This window comes from Gopherus flavomarginatus, chromosome 19 (assembly GCF_025201925.1).
Source record: "Gopherus flavomarginatus isolate rGopFla2 chromosome 19, rGopFla2.mat.asm, whole genome shotgun sequence".
NCBI lineage: Eukaryota > Metazoa > Chordata > Testudines > Testudinidae > Gopherus > Gopherus flavomarginatus.
In genome coordinates, this window is record NC_066635.1 from 18435917 (window position 1) to 18459276 (window position 23360).

Here is a 23360-nt window from a genome sequence, read left to right on the forward strand (position 1 = left end):
ATAATACACCCTCCAACATCAAAAAAACAAGCATTCAGCAGGAACAAATCAACAATGCAACAGTGAATCAGCCCGCATCATCTCTGGGAACAAACCCTTGACTTTCTCAAAAATCTCAGTTGAAGAAATGGCTTTGAAGGTCAGCAGACTCTGGCTACTTCAGACCAAGAGAGTGAGATCCAGAACCCTGGGCACTCACTCCTATCAGTGGCCCCATCTCCTGGAGACCTGTTTTCAAAGCCACAGCTAAATGTCAGTTTGTTCTTTGTTTCTTTGCCAGTTTTATAGCATACTTCAAAAGAGGATGATGTTTATTGTGCTTCTTACACTGTGTGTTTCTGTCCTCTGTCTTTTGCCAATTGATGTCCCGGCACTAGGACAGATCTCTAACTGACCTAAGTCTCTCAGGAAAAATGCAGGACTAGAAAAATGATACACGTATAGTTTACACAGAAATATCTTCCTCTTATTTCTGCATCATGCCGTTTCACCTGAATTGAGATAAGGAGCCAGGCAGTTAAAGGTATTTAGATGCCTATCACCCACTGAGAGCTAGGTGCCTAAATACCTTAAACAATCCAGCCTAGTATCTTTTAATCCATACAGTACATCTGGATATTTCTGTACATGAACTGGCTTAGATTCCACAAGCCCCATTCAATTTTTTTTTAATAATCACTATTTGCGTAGAAGCAGAGATGGTTAAAAATGCCAATTATTTTTCACAAGACACTTAAAAAAAATTCTTCCCCCGCCCCACCCCCAAAAATTTCTTGTGAAAATGTTTGGTTTGCAACAAAAAATAAAACCAAACAAAATTCTCAGTTTTCAGTACAAAAGGTTTAAAAGTTGGGGCAGAGGTTTGATGAAAAAGACCCAGAAAATGTCAAGCAAAGAGGAACATTTCCTGTAGAAATTTTCCTGTTGGTTGAAAAGCCATTTTTCATAGGAAAAAAAGGGATTTTAACAACAAATTCTGACCAGCTCTAGGGAATATTGGAATATCCAATAAAACTGGATCAGACCCACAGTCCATCTAATACAGAGGCTTGTCTCTGTATAAGCACCCTACAGAACTTTAAAGAGATAACAGCATAAATGGTGGTGAAGTTAAGGTGAGCTTGTATAGTTATATAGTAATACAGTGTGGACTGTTGTTATGTCTCTCACACAAATACAGTCACTTATTCTTAATTACCCTCCCCCTGCTCTAATACGTCCTTTCTCATCTTATTTTTGGAGGAGGTCCCATGTCATTAAAATATGAAGGATCTTACCTCTTCACTTCAGGCTGCCACCCTAGCTGGCCACTGCTTTGACATCTTAACTTGAGGAAGCCATTCCCTGCCATCAATGAAGCTTAGTGAATCAGCCAGGAAAAGGTGCTCAAGAACAAAAGACCAGCATCCTAGAGAGGACTGCCTGGAGCTGGCGCAGTGGAGAAAATCAGGAGGGTGCTTATCGCTTTGGTTCTCCTGAAAGGAAGGGTGTACATTTTTAAAAATACATAATTGTCCTACTAGAGCTTTCAATCTAATCTAGGCTATCTAAGCAGCATTTCTATTGGGTGCAATATAGCAAAAGCACATTGTGTCTCCCATAATAATAATGAATATGGCTAGCAACACTGAACAGTTTGCATTTACACAGGGCCTTACATCCAAGGATCTCAGACAAATGTGAATGTACCAATCCTCATAATACAAGTGAGTAAGTAGTATTATCCCCATTTTACAGACAGAGATAAGGCACAGGGCAGGTTAGTGGCTGGTGAGTCTGTTGCCAAGCGAGGAACAGATCCTAGATATTCTCTGCCCCGGGGTTGTATCTTAGCCACCAGATCATCTTTCCTCCCCTTCTCCACAATCTGCTGCCTATGGGACAGTACAATTCATCACCCTCCAAGAGCACACTGCACTATAGGTTTCAATAACTAAATCCTCTACCGTAATCTGGATGATCTTAATGAAGGATTTGATTTGTGTTTCAGGGGCATGTTTCTGCCAGCAATTCAGCCGCCTGGCCTTCTCCAGGGCATCCCTCTGCATCTGAAAAATAAAATAAATAATACCATTGTTTATTACTGTGGCCTAAGGATCAACCAAGAACAGGGCTCCACTGTAGGCACACAGAGCAGCAAACAGTCCTTGCACTGAGGTGCTTACAATCTAAAGATAGATGCAGGTGGGGGAAAAGGGCATAATACACAAGCTGAACGAACAATGTGATTTCAGCAAACATCATGATAGTTCCAGGATTTTTTAGGGGCTGAGGGCGGGGTATTTAGGAGGGAACCAGAAATGGAAAGAAAAGTGAAGGGAGGGGGACACTGAAAGGAAAGGAGGTGAAGGGAAGAGAGGCAGGTGTGGAGTGAAGCTGAGGTGAAGAGAGTGGGAGAGAGGGAGGGAACAGCTGGAGCAAACTGCCAGTCAGCACAGAGTACAGAAAGTCTAGTCAAATCAGTCGAAAGTTCTCTGAATGTTCTCTGATTCTGATCTCATCTGCACTGGTGTAAACCAGGAGTAACTCCAATGAAATCAGCAGCAACAGACCAGTGCGAGTGAGATCAGAACCAGACTCAATATATTCGCGGACAAGCCTTTTGCAGCTGAGTCCCGGTTCACTAGCTTCTGCAGTTGGCCCACAACACACCCACACAGTAAAAGTATCGCTGTTGCCCTTGTTCCTTGCCCTGCCTCTCCCTATAGTTGTCATCCTTATTCATTGTGTCATGTCTACAGCTCAGGCCCTCATTTCACGAGGCACACACTGTAGGCAGGCTCTTGTGCCAGTGTGCAAACCCCTTGACATTAGTAGGGTTCTGTGGGGACACAAGAGTCCATCCATATGCGGCTCATTGCAGATCAGGGCCTTAGACTGTACGTTCTTTGGAGCAGAGAATGTGTCTTTTTATGCCATCCGTGAAGCAGCCATCACACCTTTGAACACTATAATAGACCAAATAATAATGACAATAATTATAGTAACTAGAGTAATAAGAAAAGAGCTGTCCAGATTTATGGCAAATAGCAAATCAGTAAAAAGCATACTCTGAAATTTAAAAAGCGTATAAGTATAAAGCCTCTGAAATGAGGATCATTATCATCATGGTTTCTCCTCTGACTAATTTAGAAGGGATGATATTGATAAGCGGGGGGAATAAACTCAGCACAAAAATCTCCTGGGCTAATGGATCCTGAACTGAGACGATTCTGCATTGAACTGGAAAAAGGAAAACAAACCAAGCCACTTCCCAAAGTTAAGCACATACTCAGCAGCATTCATCAGGGTTTGAGGTAGAGGATGATGTTTTCCACAAAACCTCACAGGCGGGGTGGGAGGGAGTGTGGCAGAGGGAACTCTTTCTAATCAAAGATCTTGTCACTGTCACTTTGGAGGTAGCAGATGCCATGAACAATAACTAGGATTCTGTGCCTTTGAAATGCATTATTAACAGGTTACATTCATTGCTATCTCCCCTCCTCTAACAAGCTTTCCTTTTTACTTTACTCTGGGCTGTCTATATCCCAAGTGGCAGGGGAACCTGTCATTTGTTATTTTCTTCCAAAGGAACGAGTGATTTTGGAGGAGAGGAGAGGATGACCAGCCCTTTCTGACCTTTTCTCCTTCAATTTCACTCCTTTCTTCTCCTTGAAAAAAATGGCAATCACACTAGGTGGAACTGACAAACTCATCTCTGTGTCAGACTGTTACATATACAATCGCCATGTCACTTGGCATCAGGAGAGAGAGAGAGGAGGTATTGACAATAGTGCGGCCCCATGATGAGTCTAATCTGTTAGAAGATTTAAGCTTTCCTTCTGCATCTCATGCTCCATCAGTGTCTACTACTTGGTGTAGGGCGAAGTTATTTAATTGTTGGGTGTTTAATTTTATACCAATGAAAATCTGCAATCTCCTTTTTTAAAGTGGGGTTTTGTTTGTGTGTGTGCCTGCAGATTTCCCCCGTGAACAATTTAGATAGTGATCATTTGCACCTTTCATCGCAAAGGATCACAAAGCACTTCATAGATCTTCATGAATTAACATCCCTGTGTGGTGGACAAGTGTTGTTATCCCCATTTTATAGATGGAGAAACTGAGGCACTGAGGCAAAGTGACCTGCCCAACATCACACAGAATCAGTGGCTGCAACGAGGTAGAACTCAGGAACCCTGACTCTCATTCCATTGCTTTCATCAGAAAGCCATACTCCACTGAAGGCTAAGTCATGGGAAACCCCATTAGACTGGCCAGACCCCTCTCCACCCTACCTACTACGCCGAGCGTAACCATGATTAAAGTTAGCAGAGGAAAACAATTAATCACTCTCATTTGGGGCTCTGAGAGCTTGAGCAAGACAAAATACAAGCTAGCTGATCCACTTCTTTAAGGCTGTAAGGTTTGGAATGGTGAACCATTTTTCTCTCCTCAGTTCACCCTTCCTTCTCTCCAAAGCAGAGTACAGGGTCACACCGAGAAATGCCTCTATTGACTGGAGCCTTTCATGCTTACTTTTCATGAGGAGTCAATGGGTCTACACGAGAGTAAGGGTGACAGGACTGGGCCCACCATGTAGGGCCAAGAGAAGGTGAGGGATTAGAGCAGGGGTTGGCAACCTTTCAGAAGTGGTGTGCCGAGTCTTCATTTATTCACTCTGATTTAAGGTTTCGTGTCCTGGTAATACATTTTAACATTTTTAGAAGGTCTCTTTCTGTAAGTCTGTAATATATAACTAAACTGTTGTTGTATGTAAAGTAAATAAGGTTTTTTAAAATGTTTAAGAAGCTTCATTTAAAATTAAATTAAAATGCAGAGCCATCCGGACTGGTGGCCAGGACCGGGGCAGTGTGAGTGCCACTGAAAATCAGCTCGCGTGCCGCCTTTGGCACGCATGGCATAGGCTGCCTACCCCTGGATTAGAGGGAGAGTCTTGAGAGCAGATAAATGACACTGGCATATTTTTTAAGCACAGAAGCATCAGGAAACAGAATGAGGGGGTTTGTGGGAGGAGAAAATGTAGGTGGCTCTGTTCAAGAAGGTCCTTAATCAGATGCCTATCTGTAAGCAAAAGGGCTACTCACATGCTTAAAATTAGGCTTGTAGTTAAGCATCTACAAAGGCCGCATCCTGAAGCAGGGACTTTGCCATTGACTTAATGGCCACAGAATCGAACCTAGTTAAAGAGATAAGGTGGAAGCAAAGCCAGAACAACCTGTTCTAACACTTTCCCATCCCGAAGAAGCCTTGCAAAATTCTACTCGCATGAGCACTCAGGGTAAGTTGTCGTTTTTCATGGGGGAGTGTGCGAGCTGAATATTGACATTTGTCATCCTCATCACCATAATGATGAAAAGGGCAGAGACTATTTACCGCTCTGTGATTGTACAGGGCCTCGCACAATGGGCCATGTTCTTGGCTGGTCCTTAGGCACTACCATAATAAGCATGATTATAGCAATAAAAATGACAAGGGCCTTTTAAGTATATTTTGTGCTGGGGCTGATACGTCCATAGGAGCTTTGTAGGATGCCGTACCCTATGTTTGCCGTTCTGCACAAAGTGCCCTATGACATCCAAGTTTTGTATAATTTATTTGCTTGTTTTGATCTTGAGTGTAATTATGTGCACATAAGCCAGGTGGGTTTTGCCTATCAGAGGGCAATACCTCTGCCTCTCTCTGCCTAAATGCACTGGACTGGTACATATTACCAACCACTGCACTCCAAAGATCCAGTCCTTACCAATAGATTCTAGCATAGGGCAGAATGCCGTCCAAGCTGCCTCTGGGTCTGGCCGACTCACAGAGGTTTAGGAGAAGAAATCAGCAGATTTAAAAGGCACCACTGTGAAACCAAAATGTTTTAGCAAACATTAAATTGCACAGCGTAGACAGTGATTAGCAATTAGCATTTGACTTGGAGTTGTTTGGTTTGGTTTGGTTTGGTTGCATTTAAAATTAGAGTATTTTTAAAATTTAATCTGAATTTTTAAAAAATTATTCTTAGAATCTCTTCCCTTAAAAAAGAGTAAACACTGCAGCTTTTTTCTTTTCTTTTTTTTTAAAAGGACCAATCAAATTTTTAACCCCCACCCCCTACCTCACCCTAGGTAAAGCATCATTTTAGTTAAAACAATGTAAATAGTTCTACCTGGAATACGTTTATTCAGGACTACATACTCCCTGCAGGCATGATATGCACTGGATAATTATTTCTAATATTGAATGGAAAAGCACAAGAAGATGGGGGGCTTTGTTCAGAGAGAGAGATTTTTCCACAGAAAACTCAGTTTTTTGAGGGTGGGAAGGATATTAGGTGGTAACAGCAAGAGCATAGATTTTTGCACTCCTATAAATCATTATTACTGGAATGTCCCCGAGGGAATTGGGAGAATGAATCAGTTACACACACACACACACACACACACACACACACACACACACACACACAGAGGCAAACTTTTGAAAAGAAAAGACCTAACTAAGTTTAGAAACCCTTTTATAATCCCTTCACCTACATCACGAATTGAACATGCAAAGGGGGGGGAATGAGGAAGGAAGGAAAAAAAATATTCCGCCCAGCATGCAGATTATCATTTGAAAAGATTCTGTTGCTATGTTTTTGTCCCTGGGTGATGAAAATGAAATTGTCTGATGTGTGCGCCGTGTTAGATTTACCTTTGCAGGGTTCACCCACAATCAGTAGAGAGGGGTCATGCCACAATATGTCATCTCACAGCTCCATCACACCAACTCCAATTTATACGAGGAGGTATTATGCATTTCAAAGGAACCCCCTGCGCGTGGCTCTTGTTACTGATCTATATCACAGCTCGGCTGAGGGAAGATTAGTTCTGCTGCAAAGGCAACTACATGTATTTGTTTATTATTATATTCTCCTTAAAGATGCACTATTCCCTTTTTTCTAAATGTCTAATTTGAAGTGTGCATTAAAAATTTCTGGGTTTTTGTGGAGGTGATGGGGGAGTAAGAGGTGAGGACATTTTGTACCCTCCCACAAGGAAACCTAAATAGTCTTAAGTCTCCCATGTGTCCTACTCATTAAAAAAGAAAAAAGAAAAAACTATTTAAATGCAAATTTGAGTTTTAGCTGGGGACTCCCCCAAAAGGTTCTCTGGAAGCACAAGGGAAATAGGATTCAGAAATCTAAAATGGCTGACAGCAGTTGAATGCCCACAGAAAATGCTTCCCTTCTAAATACCCTCTTCCTCTTTTCCTCCCAAACCCCGCTATCCCTAGGTTCTTCACTTCCCAGCTTTTGCTGTAGCATGCCCTGGTACAGCCTGACTGAATCGCACTCAACGTTAGTTATCACTGTTCTCCACCATGAGTCTGTTTTACCTGAGGCAAAACACCACCCCAGCGAGTTAAAACTGATAATATTAGCCTTTCAACTTGTGCTCGCTGTTGCTTTAATCAACGTTTTCTCAGAAAGTAGACATTTTTGTCCCTGATAAAGGCTCTGAGGGATTTAATGAGGACACAGAACATTACAGAACCTGGGAAGCCACGACGCTTTATGTAAATCCATATGCATTTCTAAACACAGCTTCACATTGAGGGAGGACACCAGATCAACACACAGAAAGAAAAGAAATCTCAACCCGCAACCAATAATTCAATGCAGACTTTTATCTTTGGTGTCAGATTTCACGTGACCTACAGCCTCTAAAATCCAACAGGTCCGGGAAAGTTTTCATCGCTAAAAATCATATTAGCTTGATGAGAAAAAGATATGGCACATAAGGAGAATTATTCTAAATGGCTCACCTCAAAATCCTGCCTGAAATCTTTATGGTTTTAAAAGTAAAGCTGCCAAAGCCGGGAAATATCTCATTTCTCTGCTTACAGGTGTAAGTAGCAATTTGAAATATGCATATACACACGGACTGATTTGTTATTATATGCTCTCCCACTGCCTGCAGTACAGTATATACCCATAATGTTCCACCGTAGACATGCTATTACACATAATATGATCACTAACAATTAGTCAGCGAGACAGCGATATCTCTCAATGTGTTACTAAGAGTCCTTACGAACGAGAATATAAACCTGCCACTTAGTACTGCAGTTTTATATAACACAATAGAAGTGCAGGGTATATCACATGCTAACAGAAAAAATAAGGTCCCCACCCCAAATTTACAGGGACCCTATATGAATCTTGGATGTTATGAGAAAGGGTTGTAAGATCAGACACTAATTTAGTACTATCATAAGAAAAGGTGCCTCATGAAAATTAAGGGTTGCCCACTAGGGCACATAGTATTAATGTATTATTTACACATTTTTATTATGTATACATTTATCATACATTTGTATAATTATGGTATAATTATATAATTTGTTATAAATAATAATAATTATTACTACTAGCTCATATCCTGAGCTCCACTGAAAAAGGGAGAGATTATAGAGAAGGTGAACAGACAATGTATTCCTGAAAGACGTGTATTTTAAAAAAGGATAAACAGAATAGGCCTGTCTTAACCCTCTGTTTCAGGTGTCCATACAGCTTCTGTACTGACTGTAATGACCCTGACATTCTGAATCTCTCCAGTGGGGCTTTGGCTATCCCTGGACACAAATGGTGTATCCTACTCATGGAAAGGTATTGATACAAATGACACGGAATACACACTAATGCCTAGTTGTGCTGTCACTGAAGTTAATGGATTTTTCAGTGGAGAAAGGAAGAGGTCCGATTCTGTGCTGAGCCCATCTTCCTTTCTAGTCAGAGAAAAATAAGCCTGGTTCAATTCCCTGCTCTACCACAGACGTCCTGCACAACAATGGGCAAGTCACATCGCCACTCAGGGTCTGTCCACACTGCAGCTGAGAGTGAGCCTTGTGCTAGTGCACTACAAATAGCAATTTGGACTTCCCAGCTCCTCTCAAGCCCACCTGACCCACTAGGCTTTGGAGCCCAAGCTCCAGCCTGAGCCAGAATGTCTACATTGCTATTTTTAGCATGCTGGCTCCAGCCCCATTAACGCAAGCCTGGAAGGCTTGCCCCCAGCTGCAGTGTAGACAGACTGTCGGTTCTCACATGTAAAAAAAGAGAATAACAGTTCTTCCCTACCTCTCAGGCGCAGTGTGAGGAAAACACATGACAGACCCTGCAACGCTTAGATACTATATTAATGGCAGTGATATAAGTATCTTAGATAGACAGACTCTCCCCAGAAACCATGTTCTAACACCAACGGTTCTGATCACACAAGTTACTGATTACACTCTAGAGGATCAGGCACTAGCCTGAGAATCAGGAGATGCAGCTTCTATTTCTGGCTCTGGCATTGACCTTGCTGTTTCCTCTCCCACTTTTTATCTTGTCTATTTCGACTGTAAGCTTTTTGGGGCAGGAACTGTCTCTCACAACTTCTAGCAAAACAGAGTTCCAACCTTGGTGGGATCCTGTATGTGCTACTGTAATAGAAATAATAAGCATTTTTCTGTGAGGCACATGTTAAGAAGCTTTGAAGGGCAACGTCACCTAGTGGATAGAGCACTGGACTGGGACTCAGGAGACCTGAGCTCTATTCCCAGCTTTGCCCCAGGCCTACTGGGTGACTTTGGGCAAGTCACTCCCCCCTCTCTGTGCTTCAGTTTCTCCATCTGTAAAATGGAGTCATGATACTAAACCTCCTTTGTAAAATGCTTTGAGATCTATGGATGAAAGTGCTCTTACCTAGCTAGGTATTAATACTATTAATGGTCATGACTTAGGGCCAGCAGGCCTGACCTACAAGACAAAACTTAAGAAAAGCCTAACCGTGTGGATTTTTTTTAAATTTTAAAATGACAACTCACACATTCCAATGGCAACATCCTCTGCTCCAGAGTCCCATTCATTCCTCCACCCAGAGCCAACCATTGCAATGGAAAGTACTGACAATGCATTTCACAAATGCAAGTTACAAATTTATTATCCTCTGAATTACTGTATAAATATTGATACTCACTAAACACATGGCAAAGCAGTGCAGCAGATTCTGTCTCTGCCACTCCATGGAAAGCCACGTTACATGAGGCTATCTCAGCCAGGCTGGGCGGAACGTGCTTTGTCCATCATTCTAATCCCGCTCTGAAAGGGTCCATGAGTGAATGTACCATCAGTGGCAGCGTTTCTTATGCAAGCTGGCTAAACGTGCTCAGTAGCTGTTCTTGTAAACAAATCTCAAAGCTGGATTTATTTATTTATTTTAATGTAGGGGATTTTTAAAACTCCTGAAAGATGCTGCACTGTCAGCTTAAAGAGTGAAGTCCCCTATTCATCCACACAAGTTATGCACTTTCAGTGCAGGCTCCCTACACGGGGTTCTGCCAATGTGCTTTAACTCTGACTTGGAAGGATCAAGGAGTATGGGAAGGATGTGAAGTAACTGTCCCCTTCTCTATGTACTCCTTGTCCTTTCTGCTGAGACAGTCAACAAAACTGCCAAACAGTGCCCAGTTCCCGTAGCTTTAATTTCGCAGACACAAACACAAAGAGAACTAGGCAGAGATCCACTAAAATGGAAGGCGAATTGTGTTTTACTGTTCACCTTTTATACCAATCCTGCTTTAAACACCCACAAAAATCGAAGGCTCATTCCTCAAGAATCATGGCATAGTTCATATTAAATATATAAGGTAAATATTGCATTCAGTATTTGGGGGGAAATCCTCTGCTGGTGTAAATCGGTATAGTTCTGTTGAAGCCAATAGAACTACAACAAGTGAAATCAGCTAAAAAACCTCAATCAGTGGGTCTGCCTTATCGACTCATAGACTCTATGAGTCTATAAGTGAAATCAGCTAAGAACCTCAATCAGTGGGTCTGCCTTGAATAACCTTGTATAAACCAAGGCCATGTCTCCACCACAGGTGCCACAGCAGCACAGCTACCGCAAGGGATAGCCTCTTTCTTCAGCAATGGGAGGGGTTTTACCATGGCTGTAAGTAATCCATCTCCCTGAGTGGCGGGAGCTAGGTCCACGGAAAAACTCTCTTCCCTTGAACCAGCCACATATACACTGGGGGTTAGATCAGCTCAGCAACAGCACTCCGGATGTAAATTTTCATACCTCTGAGCTCCATAGTTATATCAACCTAATTCTTAAGTGTAGACCAGGCCTAAGTGAAGTCAGCAGGTTACATGGGGTTAAATCAAGGCAGAACTTAGCTTAATGAGGCCTTGTCTGGTCGACACTTAACCTGGCCCAGTTACGCTGGGCAGGGGTGCAAAAACATGCCCCGCCCCCCACCCCAGTGACACAGCTATGCTGACAAACTCCGAACACCAGAGGGCTTCTGGTGGCATAGCTAACATCATTTGGACGGGGGGGTTCCTACACCAACGGAGAAACTCCGGTCAGTGTACGCTGCACCTACACTAGGAGGCTATGCTGGCATGGCCATACTGACATCACTATGCCAGCACAGGCTCTATATTGTAGATATCGCTTGAGTAACTAAGCACAGGTCTACACCTACAACTTAGGTCCACCGAGCGATGTCACTCGGGCGGTGAAAAATTCACACCCCTGAGAGAGTCGTTAAAATGACTTAAGACCCAGTATAGGCACCACTCACCTACCACTTCTCTCGAGGTGGGTTACTACAGCGACAGAAAACCCCTTTCCATCGCTATAGCAAGTGTCTATCCTATAGTGCTACAGTAGCATAGCATAGTGCCGCGGTTGTGCCGCTGTAGCATATGTAGTTTAGAAACACCCTAAAATAAAACTACAGGTTCCCATCTCCTCTGGAAAAATTAGCATTTTTAAAGACAAGATTAGAAGCCTGTCCCAGCAGTTTAGGGACATTTGTGAACATTCTCATTAAGACGTCATTGGAAAGATTCTATGACTTATCACTTTGTTCTGCTATTTTTTACGTAACATTTTTTTAAATAAAGGATACATTTTCCCCTCTTATTCTCTCAAGAGACCAGCCTAGAGCAAACAATTTATAATTGCTCAGGATTTATTAAGGTGGAAATGTTTCATGGCCAAGCATAATTTTATTTCCCTCTAAAATGGTCTTTTATACTAGGAGTTTGACTCAGGGATGTGTGGGGCCCTAAAATGTGTGGGCATGTTTAAGTGTGCAGTGACTCTCATTAACTGCTCAACTAAGCACATGCTTTAGTAGAACACAAGAGACAAGGACTTATCTGCCCTTTAAAATGTGAAGGATGAAAATAACCGTTCTTTTTCGTAGATTGGTATCCTTCTTCACAAATGAAAATACTGCCGAAATCAGGCCAATGTTTCAGTGGCTGCATTTTTATTACACACAAGTAGATCCATTTCTAAGTACTACAAGATAAGGGTATTGCGAGAGAGGACAGGGCACTGGGTAGTCAGTGTGGGAAGAACACATGTGGGAAGGCAAAGTTCCACATCTATGGCTCACAGAATAGGGCTGAGTCTTCAGCAGGGGGAGTTTTCTGTTGCACTTTTTTATTTACTTGTTGTTTATGGGCTGGTTTCTGATCCCTTTACTCATGTCTAACATTGTACTTACTCCATGAGGGTCCCATGGACGTTAATGGGACTTTCTGTGAAGTATGACGCTATTCACCAGGAATAAGGGCATCAGAATCTGGTTCCATGTTAATAACATGCCTAGATTTTTGGTTATAATTACTGGGCCTGAATTTCAGCTCCCCAAAATTCCTGCTCAAGTCACTGGGAGTGCTCAGCAACTGAGAAAGTCAGGCCTATTGTTCTTTAAAAAAAAAAACCAAAAACCTCCATGACTTACCCTTATGTAATTTGCATCTGAGGAAACATTCTATCCACTCATCATCATCATCATGTTTATTCGTTGCTGTGCAACTCGTCTTGCATGATGCTGAAAAGCAGCATTCTGAAGTTTAAAATATTTTTGATCAACAAGTAACTCTGCATCCCTGCACATTAACCCAGTGGTAATTAGCAATTGCAATCAACCCCTGTGCATGGTTGTCTTGTTGCAGCTTATATTTTGGCAGTGGTGACTTGCCTTATTTTTCTTCTCAGCTGTCACACCAGGTCTAAAAGCCCCACCCCATGCATGACAGGTTTGTGTAATAATGACATTGCAGTGACTGGCATTGACTTTTTAGGAATCGACACACTGAATACTAACCACCTGGCTCTCTCCGTGATTCCTCCACAAATCTGCACTATACCCCCTGGACCAAATCCCATGGCTTCAAATTACCATACATTGGTTCAGTTAGGAGTGCAAAATTAAAGGTGATACAGGTCACCCCTTTTGCTGTACCTTCAGAGTGCTAGAACGAAAGATGAACAGATAAACTTATATGAAAGAAAATGAGAATATTAATTAACACACTTTGGAATAGGCTCATATTTCACTTTAAAGTGTACAGTACATTTACTTGGGATTTCACCTACCTCAGCGTTTCAATGTTCTGTACTTTCAGCACTGTATTAAAACAAATGCAGGGTTTGAGAGCTGACTGCATCAGTGACACTAGTGGAAGTCTAGATGTGTGTACAGGGCCAGATTCTCATCTGGTGCAAAACAACGTAGCTGCATTAGTGTCAATGGAAGCATGCCAATTTACATCTGCTAAGAATCTGACTCATAGTTTTCCTCGGGTTTTCCTACCAATCACTCATGCAAATCACATTACATACACACACAAATGTGCTAGCTGCACTATAGTTGGCACAACTTTGTTTCCAGGGGCCTAATTCTGCTCTCGTTTAGTCCAATGTAAATTGGGAGTCATTCCTTTGAAGATAATGGAATTTCACCAGTGTATAACTAGGCTAAGAGATCGAAATAGAGTTTAATGCAAATGGCCATTCTGGGGAAAATAGTGCTCCCAACAGCTCCAACGTGAATTGTTAAATATTTTTGCTTAAGTGAAAAATCTTTGCAGTATGGCTCATTAAATTCCCTTCATAGCACAGATAATCATTGGAAAAGAAAACTCAGAAACCTAGGGCCAGTTTCTAATCCCATTTATCATGGTGTAAATCCAGAGTAACACCATAAAGACAGATTCTGATCACTCTTGCACCAGTGTAAAGCAGGAGTAACTACACTGAAGTCAATGGAATTACATCTGTATAGAATTAACGTGAGAGATCAGAATCAGGTCCAGTGATTTCATTTGATTTCACTCTGGATTTACATTTACACTGAGATGAGACTCTGGCCCCAGGACTATAGCTATCTTAGTATAAAGTATCACACAAGTATCATTTTGTGAATTATTTAAAGCGTATGGGTGATGGGTGGGTGAAGGGATTAAGCCCCTCCTACCTTCATGTTCTTTGCCACTGAATTTCCAAGAGCTCCTGTTAAGAAAGAAAACTGTCTTCCCCCCTCCCTTTCTCTCTTTTTCCTCAGTAAAACCACACTCATTTCACTACTTTGAAAGCTTATAATATGATGGGTGAAAACAATTAAATGAAATAGACTGGTAATACCCATGGGAAAACATTTTTAGATATGATGTTACAATCTTGTTTCAAAATTGGATTTTGCCAAGAGGAAATACAGTTTATTATAAAACACATTTTCTTTTAATTTAATTATATAATCTTTGACTTCAGAAAAAGGATGCTTAAATCAGACCCATTTAATTTTCAAGTGTATTCACCCATTACCTAGGGCAAATTGGCTTAAATTAGTAGGTGACTATATAAGTTCTAGATATGTGTCAGACAAAAATTTATCTGTGAACTCTGTACAAAAGACCATCTACATCAGCAGCACAGCAGCAAAAATACAGGGATGGGAGAGACAAGTTTTTGAAGAGCAGTATTTGCTCTGATCTCAACAATATCGGTTACAAAACCAGATTTGGGACTTTTTTTTCTTTGTTAATGTTTTGCCAGATCAGTTCATCACGCTGCATGTCTGCACTATGCCAATAAAAACTGATGACCTGCAGTTAGTTTCTACCAGGTGCATTAAATTCCCATAACGTGAACAGATCTTGCTAAGTCTACCATAGCCTCTTCTTTTGCAGAGATTACATTTCTAACCTAATGACAAGAGCAGTTTGTTCAGACATTGTAGGCTCTAGCAGAACAGTCATTGAACTCTTCCTACCATCTGTCACGGTGACCCAGGCTACCAGAGGCACATTGCTAACTGTAGGCTTGCAAAATAGCTGGAGAGGGGCAATATTTTGTGAGTTAAATTTAACTAATCCCTTCCCAGCCCTTTTTTTTTTTTTTTTTTTTTTTTTTTTTAGCATTTCCATAAAACGTGATGGACACCTCCGAGAGAAGAGTAGAAAGCTGGATGAAGAGAGGGAAAAGGTGCCAGCTTCACTCTGAAAGCTAATTGCCGCAAAGCAGAACTGAGGTCATTTATGCTGTGTTCTTCTGTTACCTGCCTGCTTTACTGTTGTCTTTGCAACAATCAACACAGCACTGGCAGAAAGCATTTCTGGCTCTATCAGAGAGAGATAACCTCACCTCCTTTCCCCTCACCAGGCTGCCCCCATCTCCCTCACCTGCCACAGGAAGGAAAAGTTAAAGTAAGGTTGCCAAATAGTAATAATTCTTTGTACTAATGCAGCACCTGTCATTCCTGGAATTCAAAGCACTTCAGAAAAGTGAGAACTATTCTCCTCCTACAGCTAGAGAAACTGATGACAAAGAAGTTGTGATTTGTCCAAGATCATACAGTAAACAAGACCCAGGTCTCCTTATACTCCTGTCATCACTCTAACTACTAGACAGTGCTGCCTTTCATGGAAAAAGCCACAGGTGCTGATGGAAAGCGGTTGGCTTTGCACACAAACTAAATTTTATTTTTCCACATTTCCTTTCAAATCAAGAAGGGGAGCTACAGATGCTGCAGCATCAGTTTGGTCTTAAGGCCTGCAATGACTATTAATATTTAAAAACACTTTACTTATTTACACCTGGGAAGAATCTCAGGGAGCTGGTAGGTCCTAAAGACTAGAAAATTAAAATGCTCATTGAGACACAAAATTTCAAAGCACCTCCAAGTGTGGCATTTATAGAAGCAAATATGTGCATGTGGACGCTGCACTTTACAAGTCAAGACTTTACTGCTGTTCTACTGCTGGGATAGAGTACAACAGCTTCCTATGGTATTACAGAAATTTCCACTGTGAAGTGAAGATACTGCAGTGCAGTCAGCTGTGACTTTTTAAAAGCACATAAGTAATCATAAACAATAACACACATGACATCTTTCACCACAGATCTCTAAAGTTTTGTCCAAACCATACTGATATCAAGTCTCACTTTGCTCAGGTAAAATATGTGCTTACTCACGCAAATGCCAGTTGCTTCAAACTGGTGTACTCACTAATTTTGTGTCCACATTTCTGGAGACCTATTTTAAAAACCTGGCCACAGGTATCTACCAGTCAAGTCCTTTGTGTTACAGAATTCCTGAGCTCAGCTAAGCTCTCAGCTAGAACAAGGTCTAATTTTGCATCCCTCCAGCGAAATTTGCTCAGCTATCACATCCATCCACTGAATGGTACACAACAGTCTCAACTTGCCAAAAAACCCTGGATGACTTTTTTCCTAACAGAAGCAATGCCCGAAACCCAGCCATAATTATAAGGAAAGAAAACACTGCCAAATTAAAGTACAATTTTATATTTATAATTTATTGCACTCCGAGGGATTGAAAAAACCAAAAAATTAAAATTAGACAGGTCCTTGGCAAAAGATACTTTGATTCCTAACAGCTGACAGCTAAGCATGTAGCACACTTCTAGTGGGCAGCTTTCTCTGCAGGTTCAGTTATCTCTAGCACTACAGCATCAGAAGAGGAAAACTCTTAAAAAGTGATCCCAATTAGTGGGCACAGCAGTTTAAGGGCAAACACTAAATCAACCCAATCAATTCTCATCAGAAAGTCGGTGGTAAGAATCATTTTTTTTAATTATAGATGGCAAATTTAAAATTCCTACAGCCAAATCCTGAAGCCCTACTCACTGGAGGGGAAAAAACCAGAGTGTGTTAAGGACTTCAGAATGTGGTTCCTGGTTTGTAACACGCAGTCTGTCTGCTGGACTGGATGGGAAATTATAAGGTCCCAATTTTACACAGGTACAGTATTCTTTGCATAACCAAAAGGTGCTGTAAATTCCTAGAGACAAGTACTATTTAATTTGGATGGCGATTTTCAAAAGCACAAAGGTGAGCTGGGGCTCAACTCCAGCTGACTTTCAATCATTTGTAAAACATTTGGTTTGTTAGATATAGATACACGTGTGTACGCACGTGCATATGACAACTTGCAACAGGTGGTGGGCACCTCCCTCCCCTTTATCTTTGAAAGATTCCCCGTTAGCTACTTAGGGTCTGAACCAGAGAGGTACCAAGTACTCTCAACCCCCAATGACTTCAGCACTTTGCAAGATCGAACCTTAAATGGACAAACCTTAACAGTAGCTAAAATGCAGATGTATTCCAAGTGTTATGAAAACATATGATCTCAGCCATGGCTGGCAAATAAACATTACGAAGAGCTGTTTCAAATCTTTGTAGTAGCAAATCTCAGCACTTAACTAGTAATGCAATAAGTTCTATCAAGAGCACGCTGAAAGGTAGAATAAATTTCATGGAGAACAATGCTGGTGATGTATGCATATGACCAACACACAATAAAACTGTAGAATGGTAGGAAAAAATGCATACAGTCAATACAATAAAATCAGCACAAATATAGGCTGTGTAAGCAAATAAATCTAACTATCCAAATATTTTACAACACATACACAGAACACAATTTCCCCCCAGAAATCTTAGGGTAAAAAAAAATTATACTGTTTTGCATCTCGGTGTATTGTAAAGGCATCAGCGGCTGTCTGCACAAATTACCATTCATCTAGGCGTTGTTGTGGAAATTTTCAAGGGATTTGCAGTAATTATATGACAAAATGCTTGCAAATCTCACTCATTGCTGAATAGAAACACACGGGTCAAAGATTGAACACTCTCAGCTTGGTAATTTGTAAATGTCAATCAGACTGGGGGCCACTGGAGGCATATAGGCATAAGCAGCGAAAAGCAGAACGATTCCGTAGCAACCAGAAAAAGGCTTTTCAATGCAGATTATAAAAGGCATAGGATAGTTTTACTTTCCAGCCTTTTTAAAAAAAAAAAAAAACTAACTGATCATCGTGCACCAAGAAAAGAGGGGAAAGGAAAGGAGATAGGAGGAGGGGAAGTAGAGAAAGGGAGGAAAAACAGTTTAAATAAAACTGGTGAGATTAAATTAACTGATACATACATTCGCAGTGGTAGATCGTTTGCTCTGTAATAAATATGGACTCCTATCTTCCCTTCTCCAAGACAGCAAGGAAAGCAAAATAAAATTAAAAGATATAACAATAAAAATTATAAATGCATTGCGGTCCCACAGACCAGCAGCCTGTAATGAAGGCTGTTGCAGAGTTGGTTAGTATGTTATCCATTCAGATCATAAACAGGTAGAAGGAGTCAAGGTGAGGGGGTTTTATTTACCCCTCCTCCCCCATGTACCCCTTATAAATCCTCCCCACCACAGGATGTACTTAGTTTAGGATTTTGGTTTGAAAGATACAGCATCAATTGAACATCCATTTTGCTGAAAGTGGGATTTGGAACTGAAATGTTTTAAAGTCTACAAAAGAAATAATCCAAGCATCTACCTCTCCATGGGAAATACGTTTAAGTGACCTGATTTGCCTCTAAAGAGAAGCATCTTTTATACAAGACAGATATTTCAGACATAATTACATACGAGATCCTGAATGGGCATTGAGAATTTATGGCAGTTGCCCTCAGGAGCTGGTGGCATTTTTAACAGCATGCCCTCCATTTCAATGCTAAAAGATGACTTTTTGGTTAAAAATTGCAATGGTTAAAAAAAGGAACAAAATGACAGGATTCCGATGTCTTGTCTTAACTACTACTAGCAAGACCAGAGGAATTCCCCACTGATACTTCCCCGATTCCACCCACAAACTCTACAATCCCAGGAATCTGAACAGAGAGATAGGTCATGCAGGACACCACTGAACACTTCAGGCCATATGTTCAATCCCTTCTGGCTATTTATTAGAAAATGGAATTTCTCCCTCATTTTGTCCCCGTCTGAAGACCAAACCCCCTGTGATGCTGATCACAAGACGCAGAGTCCCTCTTCACTCGTTGATGTAACAAATTAGGATATCAGAGAGAGTTGGGAACATTCTGAACCTACCTGGAACAACAACTTTGCATTAGGACTCAAGGTCCCAGCCAAGCAGTGAGGGGAAGAGGTGTACAAAAAATTAACCCAGCTCTTTCACACGGCTTAATCATAGAATCATAGAATATTGGGGTTGGAAGGGACCTCTGGAGGTCATCTAGTCCAACCCCCTGCTCAAAGCAGGACTAATCCCCAGATTTTTACCCCAGTTCCCCAAATGGCCCCCTCAAGGATTGAACTCATAACCCTGGGTTTACCAGGCCAATGCTCAAACCACTGAGCTATGCCTCCCTCCCCCCCTGTTAATGAGAACAGTCCTTTTGGTTTCAATCACAATGGGCTTAGTCACCCCCTAACTTTTGCTTTGAATGTTTGGGTTCAAATTGCTTCTGCACCTCAAAGTAAAACTAAGTCAAAACTACAGAGTTTCATATCAAAAGGACAGATGGGCCCATGCCACAAAATTCAAATTTGGCTCTGGATCAAAACCTGAACTTTGTCGAAGTTTTGTACTGGGAATTTCAGCTTGTGCCCCTTACAGAAAGAGGCCCACTCTGTAGAGTTTGGTGGTGGGAGTGGTTCTGTATTCAGGTTATGGCTTGGGGCAAATTTCTTGTCAAAGTCATAAGAAAGCATGAATCAGCCCAGGTTTGTTCAAAAGGAGCTTGATCCAAATTCCACTGGAGTCATAAGAACATCAAAATAGCCATAGTGAGTCAGACCAATGGTCCATGTAGCCCAGTGTCCTGTCTTCCGACAGTGGTCGGTGTCACACATGCTTCAGAGGGAATAAAAGAACTGGACAATTATCAAGTGATCCCTCCCATTGTCCAGTCCCAGCTTCGGGCAGTCAGATGTTTATGGACATGTAGAGCATGGGGTTGCATGTCTGACCATCTTTGCTATTAGCCATTGATGGACCTATCCTCCATGAACTTATTTAATTCTTTTTTTAACCTAGTTATACTTTTGGCTTTCACAACTTCCCCTGGCAAAGAGTTCCACAGGTTGACTGGGCATTGTATGAAGTATTTCCTTTTGTTTGTTTTTAAACCTGCTGCCTATTAATTTCATTGGGTGACCCTTGGTTCTTACGTTATGATAAGGGGTAAACAACACTGCCCTATTCACTTTTTCCACACCATTCATGATTTTAAAGACCTCTATCATAACCCCCCCTTCGCTGTCTTCTTTCTAAACTGAACAGTCCCAGTCTTTTCAATCTTTCCTTGTATGGAAGCTGTTCCATAAGCCAATCATTTTTGTTGCTGCCTTTTGTTCTTTTATCATGGATTCATACAGTGGCATCATGATATTTTCTGTCTTATTTTCTACCTCTTTCCTAATGAGCCCTTTCCATATGACTCTTTCCATAGACTTCAATGGACTTTAAATCAGACCCACAGTTTCCTAAACTCAGTGAGTTCAGAATGAAGTTCATTATGAAATGTCAAACTTGGCAAGTTGTGTTTGTGTATTTTTTTCATACTAACATTTCACAGGACCCTAATCATGGGACAGCAGCTACATGCCAGGGATCGGTTTCGATAGGGCTAATACGTTCTCTCTCACTCACACACACACATACAGCACCATTATCTGGTAGTCTCCCAGAAGTACATGAGGACCCTGATTCAGCAAGGTACTTAAGCATCACTTTAAACTTGTGAGCAGAAGTGAGTAGATTGCAGTAGCACAGTTCTTTTGCCTACAGTTACATATGCTTACTTACCTTACTGAACAACATCTCTATATGGACGGAGACAGTGGTGCTGGAGCAGGTTCTCACCGGTTCCCAAGAACTGGTTGCTAAAATTAGACCTTCGTGGAGAACAGTTGTTTAAGGGCCAGGAGGTGGGCAAAGAACTCCAGTCCACGGGCCGGACCATCCTGTTGCTCCCAGGATTCCCAGCTCGGGAGGCTAAGGCTCCCTGGGCCCCTCCCCTGCTTCTCCCCAGCTGCAGGGTGGCCAGCCACCGGCACCAGTGGGCAGCTCAGCTGAGCTGGGGAGTCATCCTGCTGCCGCTTTTTGAGTGGCCCGGTAAGGTGGGGGGCGGGTTGCTGCAAGCTCCAGGGCTGGCCAGAAGGGAGGGGAGGGGGCAAGTGGGGCAATTGTCCCAGGCCCTGCAGGGGCCCCCGGCCCCACGAGGATGTCTCCCCCGGGCTCTCCCCGCTTTCCCCATCCCGCAGAGCCGCAGCATGGCCAGCAGCTGGGCAGTTCAACTGAGCTCTGGGCTGCCGGCAAGGTAAGGGGGCGAGGGGCTGTGAACTCCGGGGCCGCAGGGGGGAGCAAGTGGGGCAATTTGCCCCCGGCCCCATGAGGATGTCTCCCCCCGCCCCCCCCCCTCCACTCCCCCCTCCCCTCGCAGACCTGCAGTATGGCCAGCAGCTGGGCAGTTCAGCTGAGCTCCTGAGTCATCCTGCTGCTTTGAGCTGCTGGCAAGGTAAGGGGGGAGGCTGCGAGCTCCAGGGCCGTGGGGGGGGGCAAATGGGGCAATTTGCCCCAGGCCTTGCAGGGGCCCCTGGCCCCATGAGTAAGTCTCTCCCCCGCTCCGGCCCCTCCCCCCCTTACATCAGAACTTTTTATAGGGAACCGGTTGTTAAGATTTTTATGGACTGAATTAGTCTTTCACTTCTGGAAGTACTTCTTCAGGACCAGGTTTAAGACATGTTGGTCAGGGAGAAGTGGAATGGAAGCCTGCTCTAACTGTGCACAGAGGACTTCAATCTCCAGTACTGTCAATCCAGCCCCCTTCATGAACAATAAATTCACTCAGAGAAAGATAAGGATCTAAAATGCTCTTCTACACAAGTATATTATTCTGTAGTTAAACCAACCATTGAATGGCCTCAAAACATAACAACATGTTCCTTGGTATGTGGTAACTACCAGGGCTGGAAAAGTTAAAATAAACAGAGCAGTATGCAGTGGCACAGACAGAAGATTAATGCATTCATCAAGGAAATTCTAGAGAGTTTTGTGAACACCAGACATGAAGGCTATAAAATATATTTTATTATAAAATATGGGATTTTTTGCCTCACAATTCCAAGAAAAAATAACCGCCATAATTGCTTATATGGCGAATATCACTATACCCTCCCTACAGACCACGAGGTCAAACCCTGACAACCAATGTGGGTCAAGAAGTATACAAATCACAGAAATAAGGAGCAAGCCCCCTCTTCCACCAATTTGAATTGAGGGCACAAGAACATAGGAGAGCATGGCTATTTTCACTAGCAGTAAATGACATGGCAAGCAGGCAGAAAGTGAGGGACAGGTCATTAATGTCTCATTGTTTCCTTGTTCTTACCCCTTTGTCTGTCTATATCCAGTTGATGACCCTTATCTTATACTTAGATTTTAAGTGCTCCTAGTCAGAAACTTTTTGTTCCGTGTTTGCATAGCACCTAGGACAGTGTAGTTCTCAGGCATTACAAATAATAATATTACCCATGCTGAGAGGCCAGAGTGCTATGTTGACTCTGTGCTGATTGTCCCTGGCAGCCCCTGGCTGAGCCTTGGTCCCTCACCATCTAGATTACTCCTGGAACCTGGTCATCTTTCTCCAGTTCCACTTACCGTATTACACAGCTGGGCTGGGTATAAAATAGTTACAGACCCCCGCTCAACCTGCAGGATGTTATCTTCCTTCGGCCATCACTATCTTGGGCAGAAACCCACACCACTAAGTGAAATTCCAATCAGGAGGAGCGAATTTGTCATGGGAATGGGGGTCCAGGAAGCAGCAGCCTTTCTCCTTTCTTTTCCTCCTTCCAAAACCCCAGCTCAGCAGTTGCAAAGGTTTGCCTCAGGGACTCCCAGCAGCCACACTACTGTGGAGTAACTGTTTCTTACCACCGAGCTTTCCTGCATAGGACTGGTCCTGGCTCTTATTTAGTCTCTCTCTCAAATCAGCCATGCTTTGCTTAAGAGACAACTTTCCCTAACTTGCTTGGTAGTGCACATATCAGACAGATCCCTAGATACTGGAAGTTAACCATTGATGTGGTTAATATCACTTCATAGTTTGTACAGCTCCTAGCACAATGGGATCCTTGTCCATGACTGGGGCTTCTAGGCATTAACACAGTACAGATGCCCCCCCGACCTACACAATCATTCCATTCCGGAAAGCTTTGCATAA

General features: G+C 42.4%; 1 long non-coding RNA gene across 1 annotated transcript in view; it reads right to left on the bottom strand.

The window, feature by feature from the left end:
• Nucleotides 1-1283: 1283 nt before the first annotated feature.
• Nucleotides 1284-23360, bottom strand: part of LOC127037517 (uncharacterized) — an 82966-nt gene continuing 60889 nt past the window's right edge. Inside the window, exons 4-5 of the long non-coding RNA XR_007770378.1 lie at nucleotides 1947-2048; nucleotides 1284-1475 (exon numbers count right to left, since the gene is read on the bottom strand). This is a non-coding gene — a long non-coding RNA (uncharacterized LOC127037517). The remainder of the gene's footprint in view (nucleotides 1476-1946; nucleotides 2049-23360) is intronic.